General features: G+C 41.0%; 1 protein-coding gene across 1 annotated transcript in view; it reads right to left on the bottom strand.

The window, feature by feature from the left end:
* Window positions 1–13387, bottom strand: part of LOC102202942 (protein tyrosine phosphatase receptor type Z1) — a 68444-nt gene that overhangs the window by 54291 nt on the left and 766 nt on the right. The window lies entirely within an intron of this gene.

The following is a 13387-nucleotide window of genomic DNA, read 5'->3' as shown; positions in this document are numbered from 1 at the left end:
TTTTAAAAATATTTTTCCGTTTAAATTTTTTTTTTCCAATATATCTCAATTGTACCTTGTGTCCCACGTCCCTTGCGATACTGTAACAAGTGAATTTCCCCAATGTGTGATCAAATAAAGTCTATTTCTATACTGCTGAAAGTATTCAATCACTCATCCAAATCATTGAATTCAATAACTTCCACAGCCACGGGTGTATAAAAATCAATCACCTAGGCACGCAGACTCCTTTTACAAACATTTGTGAAAGAATGGGAGGCTTTCAGGAGCTCAGTGTGGCACCATAATAGGATGCCACCTGTGCAACAAGTCCAGTCATTAAATTTCCATTCATCCATCCATCTTCAGCTGAGAGAATCAGAATACTTTATTAATACCTGAGGAAATTATGGAATGCAATCTCTCCACTGTGTCCTAGGTCTGCCCCAGGGCCTCCCTCCAGCGGGACATGCTGGGAACACCTCACCCAGGAGGCATACTAATCAGATTCCTGAACCACCTCGACTGGGTCCTTTTGATGCGCAGATGTCCAGTATGCAGTTTCCACTCACTGATAACTGTGTTATATTTATAAATTGAAAATGAACATTGTGTCTATAGAACACATATAATACTGAAAATACCCATTTTTATATTAATATGCCAACAAAGGCAGCACAACACCAATAAAACAACATTTGACTGAGAAGATATTGTGATAATATCGTTACAGTGAAGAGCAAAGTATCAGGGTTCAATGGACAGGTTTGAATCAGCTTTAGCGTAAAGAGCCATTCAAAAGTATGTCTGCAAAAAAGGAATTTGAAATTTAACATATACAATGGACTTATGAATAAAATTTATCTAAGACTGAATGGCCAGCTAACCAAAAGTTATCCATTATTTACGAGACTACATGAATAACATTTATTTTTCCCCTACTCTAAAAAGCTCAGTTCTATCTTGCACTTAATTCCATCAAGAAGTATTTTATTACCGAATTCACATACAGATAAGCTTGTAAATGGTGGCTGTATGATGGGGTATTTATTAGAATAGTGTTTCCCATTTGTAGCATACAGACCACAACTTGAAAAAACATGGGTTCAGTCTCACAGGAAAAAAGATGATTGAGTTTTCTGTCCATAGTGTTCTAAGCAGGGCGTCCTACCCGCTGACCTTCTAAAGATTTCAGTGCCACATCATCTGCAGGGGGCAGCCACAGCCACCCTGCCTGCAAGTTTGCAGCCAAACATCAATTGGTTTTTTACTTGCATATATCCATTGTGATGTGTGTGATCATCATCAATAACACAATCACTGACTCATTAACAGGCGGGCATTTGCTCTCAACACCTTGGGCACACATGACTATTTTGAGAGATGACCTAATTTAAATTAGCAGCTAGGGGGCAGACACAGAGGAAATTATGGATTTGTCCTCTCGTAACCTTGACATACTTCTATTTAATTTTCCCTCTTTAGCACTGTCTGGTGATTTCTTATTTACTTGCAATTTCTTAATAATCCTTTTATTTCTCTCCCTCTATTTCTCATGCAAAATCTGTTTCTTATCACAACTTGATCATATATTTGAGCAAAATGATATTCTGGACTCCAATGATTTAAATGACCTTGCAATACTCAATTCCCAGTTATTTATATAGCACCAAATCATTTACCTCAAGGCACTTTATATTATAAGCACTTTCAGAAAGACATCTATTATGATGACATTTATTTGGGATTTAATTTTTTCTCTCTAAATGGCTACTTATCTGAACTGGAGGAGAACAACCATAATTATTTAGATGACTGTAAAACACAAACAAAAATAAGCATTTTTTTTTCACATGATGAGATTACCTAGTGCTATGACTTTTGCTCTAGTGGCTCCAAAGAAGTTTGGAGGGGTGGAGTTTACCCCAAACTGTGCTGTAGTGGTACAGAGAATTCTATGTGTATTTATATGGAAACCTACTGCTTACTGTATATAATATGAAGCCATTTCCTTCCTATCCACTCGCGATGGGACTGCAGCCAATCCCAGCTGTCTTAGAGTGAGAGGCGATATTAGTGCTGCTTTGAGAGGTTAATACTAGAGATGGCACAATACCACTTTTTTATGTCTGATACCGATATCATAAATTTGGATATCTGCCGATACTGATATGAATCCAATATAGTGTGTTTTTTAATCAATAAAGCTGTTTTTTAAAATATCTTGCTGCTTTTTGTATAAGTTCATACTCAAGTTAAAAACAAACAAACACTAAAGCTATTCTGTTATAGCTGTATGCAAAAAATACACTGCACCCAAAATATTTCATAGTTCAGCAACACTCATCAATCTAATAAACTTAAACCTACTCCATCCTCCCTATTCTGGTATTTTAGGGAGTAAGCAACCTAACTAATAGGGCTCTAAAACTCCCAGCAAAGAAAAAAAATAGGGAACCACCCTCCACCTTATGATGCTTAATCGACGTTATCAACTTTGATTTGATGCAGTGTGAAAAAAAAATGTACAGAAATAAATTATTTTTCAAGAATAATTAAATAGATTCAACATCTTTCTTCAACAGAATTGCAGACTGCACAGATGGTACCTTCCCAAAGGAAAAAGTACTATAGCTTACTAGGGTATATTAGACTTAATAGTCACTATATACAGTAATTGACTTCTATTCATTTTACATCAGATTAAAACTTTGAGTGTAAGATTCAGATAATTATTTATTAAAAGTTAAACATTTTAAATAAGAATAAGAAATAAAAGTATGTCTTTGTGCCCCCTTTTCCCTGTTTATGCCCTATCGGCCCCCCTGGCTAAACTTTGCTAGATCCGCCCCTGCCGTCAGCTGCGTAGAAAAGGATCCTGGTGTAGAAAGTAAATAAATTCTAACAACAGCTTATTAAGCTTAAACGTGCTGCTGTTGTTCAGCCGCTGGTTTCCTCTTTCTGGCACAAAGTGGGCAATAAACAAACAAGAGAGATGGACTGGCGACAGAAAAGCCGATCAGCTGATCATTGATCAGTTTCACGATTGAAGTAGCAGCAGAAGAGTGAGGGAGAGAGAGGCAGTCGCTCCATATATCGGTTGTTAATCTCTATGCTTTACAAACATTCAGAGATGAACTTACACACTTGCTTTACTTCTCTATGGGATAACTTCCTCGGAGATGAAATGCCGGGCTGGTAGCGAGTCTGCAAATACACACAGCCGCTCTATCACGTGAGGCATACTGCTCCGACGTACTACGGTTATGGGCCAAGTTATGCCATGTCGCAAGTTTTGTGAGGTGCTTTTTTGATATTTAATGGATCTAATTACATTTTTATTTCCCTCCGATATTCGATCGAGTAATTTAAGTCAGTATCGGACCGATACCGATATGTACTATCGGATCGGTCCATCTCTAGTTAATACCTGGTATAGTTGTTACTAGATATATACTCGGTAATGTTATGTTAGGAACAAAAGAAAGCCACATAATATACTGGAAATAAAATTTATCAAGCCAGAGTTCAAAGAAACAAACTGTCACAGAGGTGTTCTACTGGCTTTAGGTCAGGCAAACACGGGGGCCAGTCAGTGGTGTCAGTTCCTTCATCCTCCAGGAACTGCCTGCAAACTCTCTGCACTGAGGGTGAGTATTGTCATGAACCAGGAGGAACTCAAAACCCACTGATCTTTCCAACCAGATACCTAATGGCAGTCAGGGACAGTCAGCCTGTAGAGGTCTGTGCATCCCTCCCCAGACCATCACTGACCCGCCATCATGCTTAATAATGTAATTTTCTCCATACTGTTTCAGGTCTGTCACATGTGCTTAAGCTCAACTTGCTCTCATTTATAAAAACTGTAAAGCACAGGGACAACCAGAGGACACTGGGCTCTCAGACCACCTTCACGAAGCCTGTTTCCAATTGTTTGGTCAGAGACAATTACACCAGTGGCCTGCTGGAGTTCATTTTGTAGGGCTCTGACAATCTGCTTTTTCATTGCACAAAGGAGCAAGTGGTGTAGTGGTACCAGTGGTCTTGCTGATGGGTTAAGGACCTTCTACAGCCCTGACAAGCTCTACTAGAGCGCCTGTCTCCTGGAATCTCTTCCATGCTCTTGATACTGTGCTGGGACGAAACAGCAAACCTTTTGGCAATGGACTTTGACTGCCTGTGCAACCTCTGTAGGGTCCAGGTATCACCTCATGCTACCACTGGTGACACCGACCCTAGCCAAATACAAAACTAGTTTTGAACAAACGAAAAAAAATGTCAGAAAAGATAAAAAGGGCAGCTGAAACTGATTAGCAGCCACCTCTGTTACTTAACGAACCAGATCAATATCCAAAATGTTTATGGGACAGTGGCCAACCATTTGAGAGAACATCTTTTTAACCGGGGATGCTTCAATAGGAGCTTGACCCAAGCTGAAAAGAGCTCTATCCCAAACAGAGAAGGAGATCAACCCACGCTCAGCTATGTGGTCCCAGTGAGAGCCACTTCAAGGTTCCAGTTCCACAGCTCCAACCCAGGTTTTCTGGGATCCAATGGTCAACCACATTGCCCTGTAGGAGGAGGAGGCCCATAGAAAGGAAAAACGGCTTCTCAAAGTTTACGATGAATGGTAAAAACAAGTATGTACAACATGTGACCCAATACAATTCAATGAGTGGAAAGCTTCCTTTACTGCACATCTCCCCTGTTAACAAACTGCACTACTTAAAGAAATACATAGGAGGTCCAGCTTGACAAACGCTTGATGGCATCTTCTACAGAAATGACAGTCAAGCATACAGGGATGCATGTACTAGAGCAGGGCGATATGACCAAAAACATTATACCGGTATTACCGTGAACGGTATGATATGGCCCAGCCCTAGCATGTACAACATCCATTTGATGTACAGAAAGCATTCAGAGAAAGTCTGGCAAATTGGCCAAAGATCCAAACAAATGACTCCACAGGATTCTGTCATGGTCTGGGTGGGCACCTGCAGGTCTCCGACAGCGGCCCCTCCTCCTTTGGGCGGAGTTCGGTTGCTCTCAACCATTCATCGCCTGAGTATCTGCTATCCCCATGTCAGTCGAGTGGAGCATCATAACTCTGTCAGACGCTGTGTGATGTCTCACTTGTCTTTCTTATCCTCAGAGGTAGCACCTGGAGTGGAGATCTTGTCTCCCTCACTCCCGCCTTCCTGGACCTGGGCCGCCTGCTGCTAACACGACGTGGCCTGCCAGCCCACCACTCACTTGCCTGCCTGCCTCCCCACGCTTCGACCGCTTCCGGGCTTCCGCCCCACCTGTCACCTCCACCTGAAACCAAGTAAGGCAACTCAATTCAACTGTGGAGGATCGTTGATTGTCTGCTGGATCCCACTGACCGTGATCTCCTCTTATTCCAGTGCCCCGGCCCCTGCCTAGTCCTGTTTCTACCTCCCCGCTGCCTCTGCTGTTCAGCCGTCTCCTAGAGGTGTCTAGGTCGCCCTCTTTATCGTAAATTATCCTACGCGCCACGAGTGTGGTGGCGCCGCTTTGCTTTTGTTTTGTTTGCCTGTGGGCGGAAATAAATCATTTGTTCCCTACCGTCTCGCTTCCGGGTTGGTTTCTGCACCTGTGTCCATCTTTGTTCCCTCGTGCCGCTGGGCCGTGACAGGATTCAGGGGAAGGTTTAAATATTCTTGACGATTGTGAGGAGAACCAAAAACTTGTTCGAATGATACCAAACTGGGCAGCTGCAAGGTGAAATCGTTAAGCTATTCAGTTTATGAAAGAAAGTGGGACGTTTCCAGTTTTAAAGGACTTTGCCAAGTTCATGTCTTCTGAAGCCAAGATCATGTGCAACCTGATCACATCATTTCAGGCTCTCCACTCTGCACAACTTCAACTATGACAATGGTAAATGAGCAACAAACCAGCCACAAATTCAGATCAACACAGAATAGGCTGCAACCACCAGACTGTGAAGTTGTCCTTTTGATTGGCTAGAGTTGCTCTCAGGAATAAGCTAAGCTCCTCCAAAGCAAGTAATCTTAGGAGGAGAGAATGAACCTTATGCAGTTCGCACAGCATTGGGCTGGAGAATTGCACGCCTGGCATTGTCTTACGATGACTCTTCTAGTATGTCTACTCTGTGTCAGAGTTGCAGTTAAAGAGCTCCCACTAGTGACTCCAGCTGATGCAATCAAGGTTATTGAGTCTGACTTTAAGGACGATAACAAGGATAACAGGTCAGTGTCTCAAGATGACATTCTCTTTCTTAACATGTTAAAAGGAAGGGATTTACAAAAACACTGAAGGACATTATGAAATGCCACTTCCATTTAAGGAGAGACCCTTCTTACCAGATAATAAGCAAATGGCCACTGTGCGGCTTCAAAGCCTCAAACGAAACTGTACCCAATGTACAAGGAACAACATATTAAGTTTGATTGAAATCGTAGAAAAGGGTGATGCAGAGGAAGTGCACAGTGAAGCAAAAGAAGGAGAAAAGTGGTATATTCCTCACCGCAGGATATATCATCCCCAAAAACCAGACAAACTCAGAGTAGTATTTGATGCCTCATATTGATGCAGACAATCAGGTTTCATTTTCGCCCCGACAATAACGTGCTACAAGACAAGGCATCCCGTCTATGGCTGAATCCCTTTACGGCCCATTGAGATTCATCTCCCCTTTTCTACTTACAGGCAAAAGAGTGCTTCAAGAGACATGCAAACAAGGCACAAGCTGGGATGATCCACTTCCCAGTGAATTAAGGCCAATGTGGAATAACTACAATAGCAACTTAGACAACATAGAGAAAATCATAATATCACACTGTTATGTTCCTAAAGACTTTGACCAAATTGTAAAAACAGAGTTGCATGGCTTTTCTGACACAAGTTTATATTCTTACTATCACTTTTCGTATTTAAGACACGTAAACAAAGATGATAAAGTGCATTGTGCTTTACAGCAAAGACCAGAGTTGCTCCTATTAAGATAACAACAATACCAAGACTCAAACTGACCGCTGCTGTTCTCTCCATTACTGTAAGTAACATGTTAAAAAGTGAGCTTGGATTGACATTGGAAAAGGAGGCAGCACTTGTCGGCCGCATTTGGAGGAGTCTACAAATTTGGACAGCCTTCGTCGCGACACTGTGACGTAATCGGCCAACAAATGCGGCCTCAGGAGGATGCAGCCTATGAGTTTGGACACCACCATAGGTCTTTAGGAGCTGACCCTGCACTCCAAATAACCTCGGTTTCTGTAGCAGATACAGCCTGCTTTGTCCTTTCCTGTAGATGGCCTTTGAATTGTTAATGCAATCTACTGGTCAGGTGAACACCCAGGTACTTATGAGTCCCCCATCTCAATGTCCATTCCCTGAATGTTCACTGGTGCAGAAGGAGGATGGTTGTGCCTGTAAAAGTCCATCACCAGCTGTTTGATTTTCCCAGTGTGATATTTGGGGGCTTGGAACCAGGCAGATTAGGTACTACTTTAGTACCTGGTACCAGGTACTATGACCTAATGGAAAACTCTGAGAACCATGGCAAACCTGGGAAGTCAATCTGAGTAGGTAGTAATGGAAAAGTGTTTTCCCCTCACTAATGCCTCTCCTCAGCTATCTCTGTATACTCTTCAGTTGTTCTCTGTTTCCTGACTCAAAAGGCTCTCCTATTCTGCTTAAGAACACCCTTGATATCAAGAATCTGATGTACAGTCCTGGTGGGATACACCATTATCTGTACAGAAATTAATGTAGTCTGTTACACAATCCACCAGACAATCAATGTCCTCTCCATGGTCATCACAAAGCAATCCCCACATTGTTGCATCAAAACAGTCCTTCAGAGGTTTTCTTGACACAATGTGGATGAAAGCTTCCTGTGTTCTAAATGTTTATACACAGGAGAGATGAGCTATATGCATCTTTTGTGTAGTAAGTCAGTGTTTTATTGTCTCTGGTGGGACATGTAACACACTAGCTGAATGAGGGTAGAGTGATCCAAAGAGGTGTGATTATACTCAGGAAGAGGAAATGGGGTTACATTATCTCCAGTTTACTAGTGACAGAATGGAAAACATCACAAACTATATCTAGATTTCCCTTGGTGGGTAGTAGAGTCTCATGCCATTGCCTAATAGCTCAATATCTCTGCTGGTGACTTTGTCTTTAATGGTGATATGCCCACTGTTACATCATCTTCAGCATGTAACTGCTCAGCTATAATAGTTCTACTTTTTCCCCTCCACGTTTTCAAATTCAAAGGGAATTTGAACCCATTTTCTGTCACTCAAAAGTAGTGATGAAAGTTGTGAATGGGCGTAGCTAGTGTGTCTGAATAAGCCCAACAAGATGTTTTCCCTTCCGCATCAGTAACATTATACTGTTCTCAGTCCTATAACACAGTGCAAGACATGGTTTTGGTGTCTATGTCATGCAACCCATAGCTTCAGGGACTTATGGAATGTGAGAACATGTTGCCATTATTGTGCTGTCCTTGCAATTTGAAATTCAGCTCGTTGAGAGATGAAACGATATCTTCCAAACAGGACAATTTGAGAAGTCAGTCATCAATGAACAAATCAACAAAAGGGGAGGCATGTGGGGCTGCTTCTCAAATATAAAACATGAAGAACTCTGCCTGTGGAGAGTCAGCACACCTCTGGATGAAACAGTTAAGTGTATGTATGTGGCTCTCTATCCCACTACATTGTTGTTTTGTAATGCCAGGCAACTTTTTTTTTTCAGCATCTACTGAACATCTAGTGTTGGTCTCCGTAAAATGTGGTTGTTGTGGACGTTGTTTCAATGTCAAACTTCAACTCATTTTAGACATTTTTTATTTTTATTATGCTTTTATAGGCACTGTAGTCCCATGTTTCCAGAGGGTGGGCAGCATGATTTCTGTACAGAAACAGCTATGTGTGAAGGAATGCAGCGTAATTAGTGGAGCTCTCCAAGATGGCGCGGGCTCTTAAGCTAAAACAAAGGTAAGCAGCTGCATGGTGGATTTGAGCAGCAGATTGAGCAGAAATGTCCCCAGCTTCTCACAGGCAGTTTGCAAAATGTGTGCACTGATAAAGACTGTCGAGCAGATAGTCCAGTTCATATATAAACACTTTTACAAACTTCTCATACTTTCCATCACAACTTCTCCCAGTCCTGCAACCGATCACAACCTCTTTCTAAGCTCTTCACAGTAAAACAGGATACTGCTCTCTGTGTGGCGATTGTGGCTCAAAGAGCTGGCAGTTCGTCTTGTAACCGGAAGGTTGCCGGTCGTTGTGTCCTTGGGCAAGACACTTCACCTACTGGTGATGGCCAGAGGGGCCGATGGCGCGATATGGCAGCCTTGCTTCTGTCAGTCTGGCCCAGGGCAGCTGTGGCTACAACTGTAGCTGCCTCCACCAGTGTGTGAATGAATAGTGGAATTGTACAGCGCTTTGAGGGCCCCGAAAAAAAATTATTATTACTGCTCTTTTAAACTTATTAAACACATTGTACTCCTTTTAAAATAATTTTTTAAAGAATTCTAAATACTAAATGCCATTATTATTTTTACATTTTAACATGGATTTCAACACATTTAAAGAAAACTTAAAAAAAAAAATCTGTTTTAACCTGGTTACAAAAACATAAGTTGATTAATTGAAATAAATAACCCAGTCAAAGAAAAACTGAAAAAATGTAAATAACAAAAAAAAAAATAAATACCCACATGTACTGAGTAAATCAACAGGCTAACGCATAATAAACTTTGTTTGTTTATAAATAATCTCTATTCATATGCATCATGTTGATAACAAAAAATGTTGATATTTGTAAAAAAATAAAACAAAAAAAATGTATTTATCATGTAAATTTCTTGCACCTGTCATAGATGTCCAAATGACATCTAAAAAAAAAAAAGGACCCAAAGTCCAAGTTGGGTCATGGTTGGAGATCCAAATTGTGGACCAAGTTTGCACATTGTATACATGTCCAGGATTGGTCATGGACCGATGGACCTGCACATCCGACGTCCAATCTTTACTGGGATATTATAAATGTTGTATACTGTGCAGTGCAGTGAGGACTGCTCAGACACTGGAGAAACGAAACAGCGGCTCCACATGGGACAACATAGAAGAGCCACCTTGACAGGACGAGACAGCTGTACAGCTGCATCTAAAGCTCAAAGATCACTCATTCAAGGGTGACAATGTTCACATTTTGGACAGAAGACAGATGGTTTGAAAGAGGCTATCTATATCCACTGTGAACGACCATCTTTGAACATTTTTGAGAGGGTGACATCAACTGTCTGCCAGCTACAATGCAGTTTTAAGATCCCTTTTCAGGCGCATTAACCCCCACTCATATCTTGTGTCAGGTGATCACAATAGGTCACATGATAGGGTGAGGCAAGGTCTCACAGAGGTTTCACCCAAAACCTCTGCTGATAATTGTGCCATTTTTTCACACCTTGGCTAATATGATGAGTCACATGATCAATATTGGGTCAATGATCAGGACACGACAGGACAACTCCCACTAGGGTTTAAATACCTAGGAATCCACCATTTGGTTTTAGAACTAAAGCAGCTTCTTAAATGAGAGATGAAGCATCTTCAAGAAACTTAAAGAAGTTCAGTCACTTTCTTTTCAAGCTCCTTAGACTACCATGATCTGGACGATTGTAAACCTAGACCGACACATATTATGTTGTAAAAGAATATGTGTTTGTAAATCGACGTATTGTTTTACTCACATTTTTTCACAGTTTTGTTATTTCATTTGTTTCATAAGAGTAGAAAGAGACAAACATGTATGTTTCTTTCCTCAGCATTTTTGCCAAGACATATTTTATAGTCCACAAAAGTGGACTACAAAGTGAGGCTGGAGAACCAAAATGCACAGTGGGCTTTGCTGGGGCTGTTAAAATGCAACAAAGGAAGAAGAGCTGCTTAACCTGTGCTCTATCACTCTGTGAGCCTACAATCTTGTGGTACTGGAGGGCAAATGTGTGCATTTACTCTTTACTTTATTCCCCACTCCTAACAAAATGTGCTTTCACACTTCAGCACCAGCTTCACAGTGTGACAGTGCCCTCTCGTCCTCACCACCACTCGGACAAATTACACTGCCATCGTGAATCACACTTCCCCACCTTCCCATCCCCTGTAAAAAACAAGAAAAACACCCATTACCCTCTTCTGTTCTGTGTTGCTCTGCACCCCATCGTTCCACCTCATTCTACCCCTTAGACCTCTCTTCTGTATGTCATTGCCCCCTTTCCTGCTATTTCAAAACAAATCTCCCCTCTCACAGCATAATTCACTGGGCTGAGCTCGACCAACTGGCCTCCTCAGCTGACCTCCACCAAATACCCGTCTGCTTGTTTCCCCAAATAACCCCAGCCAGCATTCAGCCAAGGGCCCATGGAAAGAAAAGAGGGGAGACTCAGGAGGATTTAAACCGATGGCTTCTCTGTATGCCCGAGTTAATGCTTAATACCACCTAATCTGGTCATCAAATATCCCCGCTGTCACAACTGGAAATCTGCTCTTTTTATCCCTCTCTCCAGACTACCAGTTGGGCAGCAAAGGATGTCTTCCCAGTCTCCCCAAGCAGCACTGGACAGATATCAAGGGATAAAATAAATAGAGGGGGAAAAACATTAATCTAAAGAAGAAAGAGAAACAGGAGGTAGTCTGTGGTGGTCATTTATGTCTTTCCTGAAAGAAAGAACAGAATCTAGGCTTTTATAGAATATTTGATTGTTAAACTTAAGTTGAATCAAAACACCAGCATTTTCCACACACCAACTTTACACTGATTGGCCATTGAAGTTGATACAGTAACTCAGTAAATAAAAGTCTATACAAAAATAAAAAGCACTGACGCATTTGTTTTCATACAAAATGTGAGCACAGACTAAAAACAGCATTTATTTTTGCCAGAAGTGAGCATCTTCACTGTGTGTGATGAGTATCATTTCCACAGCTTCCTCCTCCATGTGCCTTAGTGTCAGACAGGCTGACTGTGACCGCCATCTGTCAGCAGACTCTCTGTTAGACAATAAGTGGGCAGGAGATTCTATGAGCCCAGACACAGTAGGGCACGGGGCTTGCACTGCCCATTCAAAAGTATCTTATGGGAGGACAGATGGTGCTGAGTTTTCTCCTTGTACATCTTTTCTTCCACCATTCCTGTGCTGCCTTCTCAGAAAGCTAAAACAACCCCCCTCACAAGAATTGTAAATTCTTGTGGATTTTAAAGTTTGCAGAGGTACCAATATAACGCAAGACATTTTTGTATTTCCATTTTTTATGAAAACAGTAATCATAGAAGCTATAAATTGGCTCTAATATATTGACTTATATTGAAATATAGTGCACCATTAAGCAACTTAGAATTTGCACCATGTCCCAGGAAGTACTAGGAGATGGTGCAAGAAACAAATTCCTTTTGGGGAGACAAGAAGAAGGACCAACTTATCAGTCTTTTTTTAAGTGTTGAAAGAACAGCAACTAAACACGGAGGAATTGATTCTAGGGTTCAGCAAATAACTTGAAAGACAACATTGCCTGCAGTGGATGGTCATGTAAAATGATTAAAGTACCAGAAGAGCTACTAAATGCTACTAACAGCAAAACCAAATGAAAATCAATAAACAAAGACTGGCTGTGAGTTACTTCTTTTTAATGACCTTGCTAATATTTTAAGACAATATTTAATTTTTACTAATATTTATAGCATAGCCACATCTAACCCATCTTAAGCATTGGGAGCAGTGGGCCAGCACTGTGCAATGCCTATGGACCAACTCCACTTGTAAGCCTGCCCCTTTGTCAAAATAATGTTGAAAAAATAAGTTTTCATATTTTCTTCTGGTAGAAAAAATTAGACTTCTTGAAGGAAAGGAGCACAAGCATGATTAGAACATGCAAACTCAACACAGAAGGATCCTACACAGGTCTGGACACGCTTACTATGAGGCAACAGTGCACCAACAGTGTGCCATCAGATCACCATCTCACTGCATTTTAAATGCAGTTGTAAAATCCCACCTCAAAAGTTCATAGACTTTGAGATATTACAACAAGCTTTTAAAACTGCCTGCCTGGAACTTCTAGACTCCCTGAGTTCCTCTGGTGGAAAGACGAACATAGATCTGCCAACTAACTTGCCAGTTAAGTATAGTTTTTGCGTGCGAGTAGACTGAAACAGTTAAACCTAAACATTTATGATGATTGCACGTTCCCATGGCATCAGTCAAAAAATAAATCAATAAATAATACATAAATATAAATTGGAAACGTCTCCATAGCCACAGAAACTAACAGCTACAAAACTAAAAGTCACATCTCTGATATAAACATCATATTTTATATACATGAGTTTTATGAATATATGTATATATATA

Source organism: Pundamilia nyererei, unplaced genomic scaffold (assembly GCF_000239375.1).
Source record: "Pundamilia nyererei isolate P.nyererei 1_Seehausen unplaced genomic scaffold, PunNye1.0 scaffold00278, whole genome shotgun sequence".
Classification (NCBI taxonomy): domain Eukaryota; kingdom Metazoa; phylum Chordata; class Actinopteri; order Cichliformes; family Cichlidae; genus Pundamilia; species Pundamilia nyererei.
This window is presented reverse-complemented; position numbering and strand designations above follow the sequence as displayed.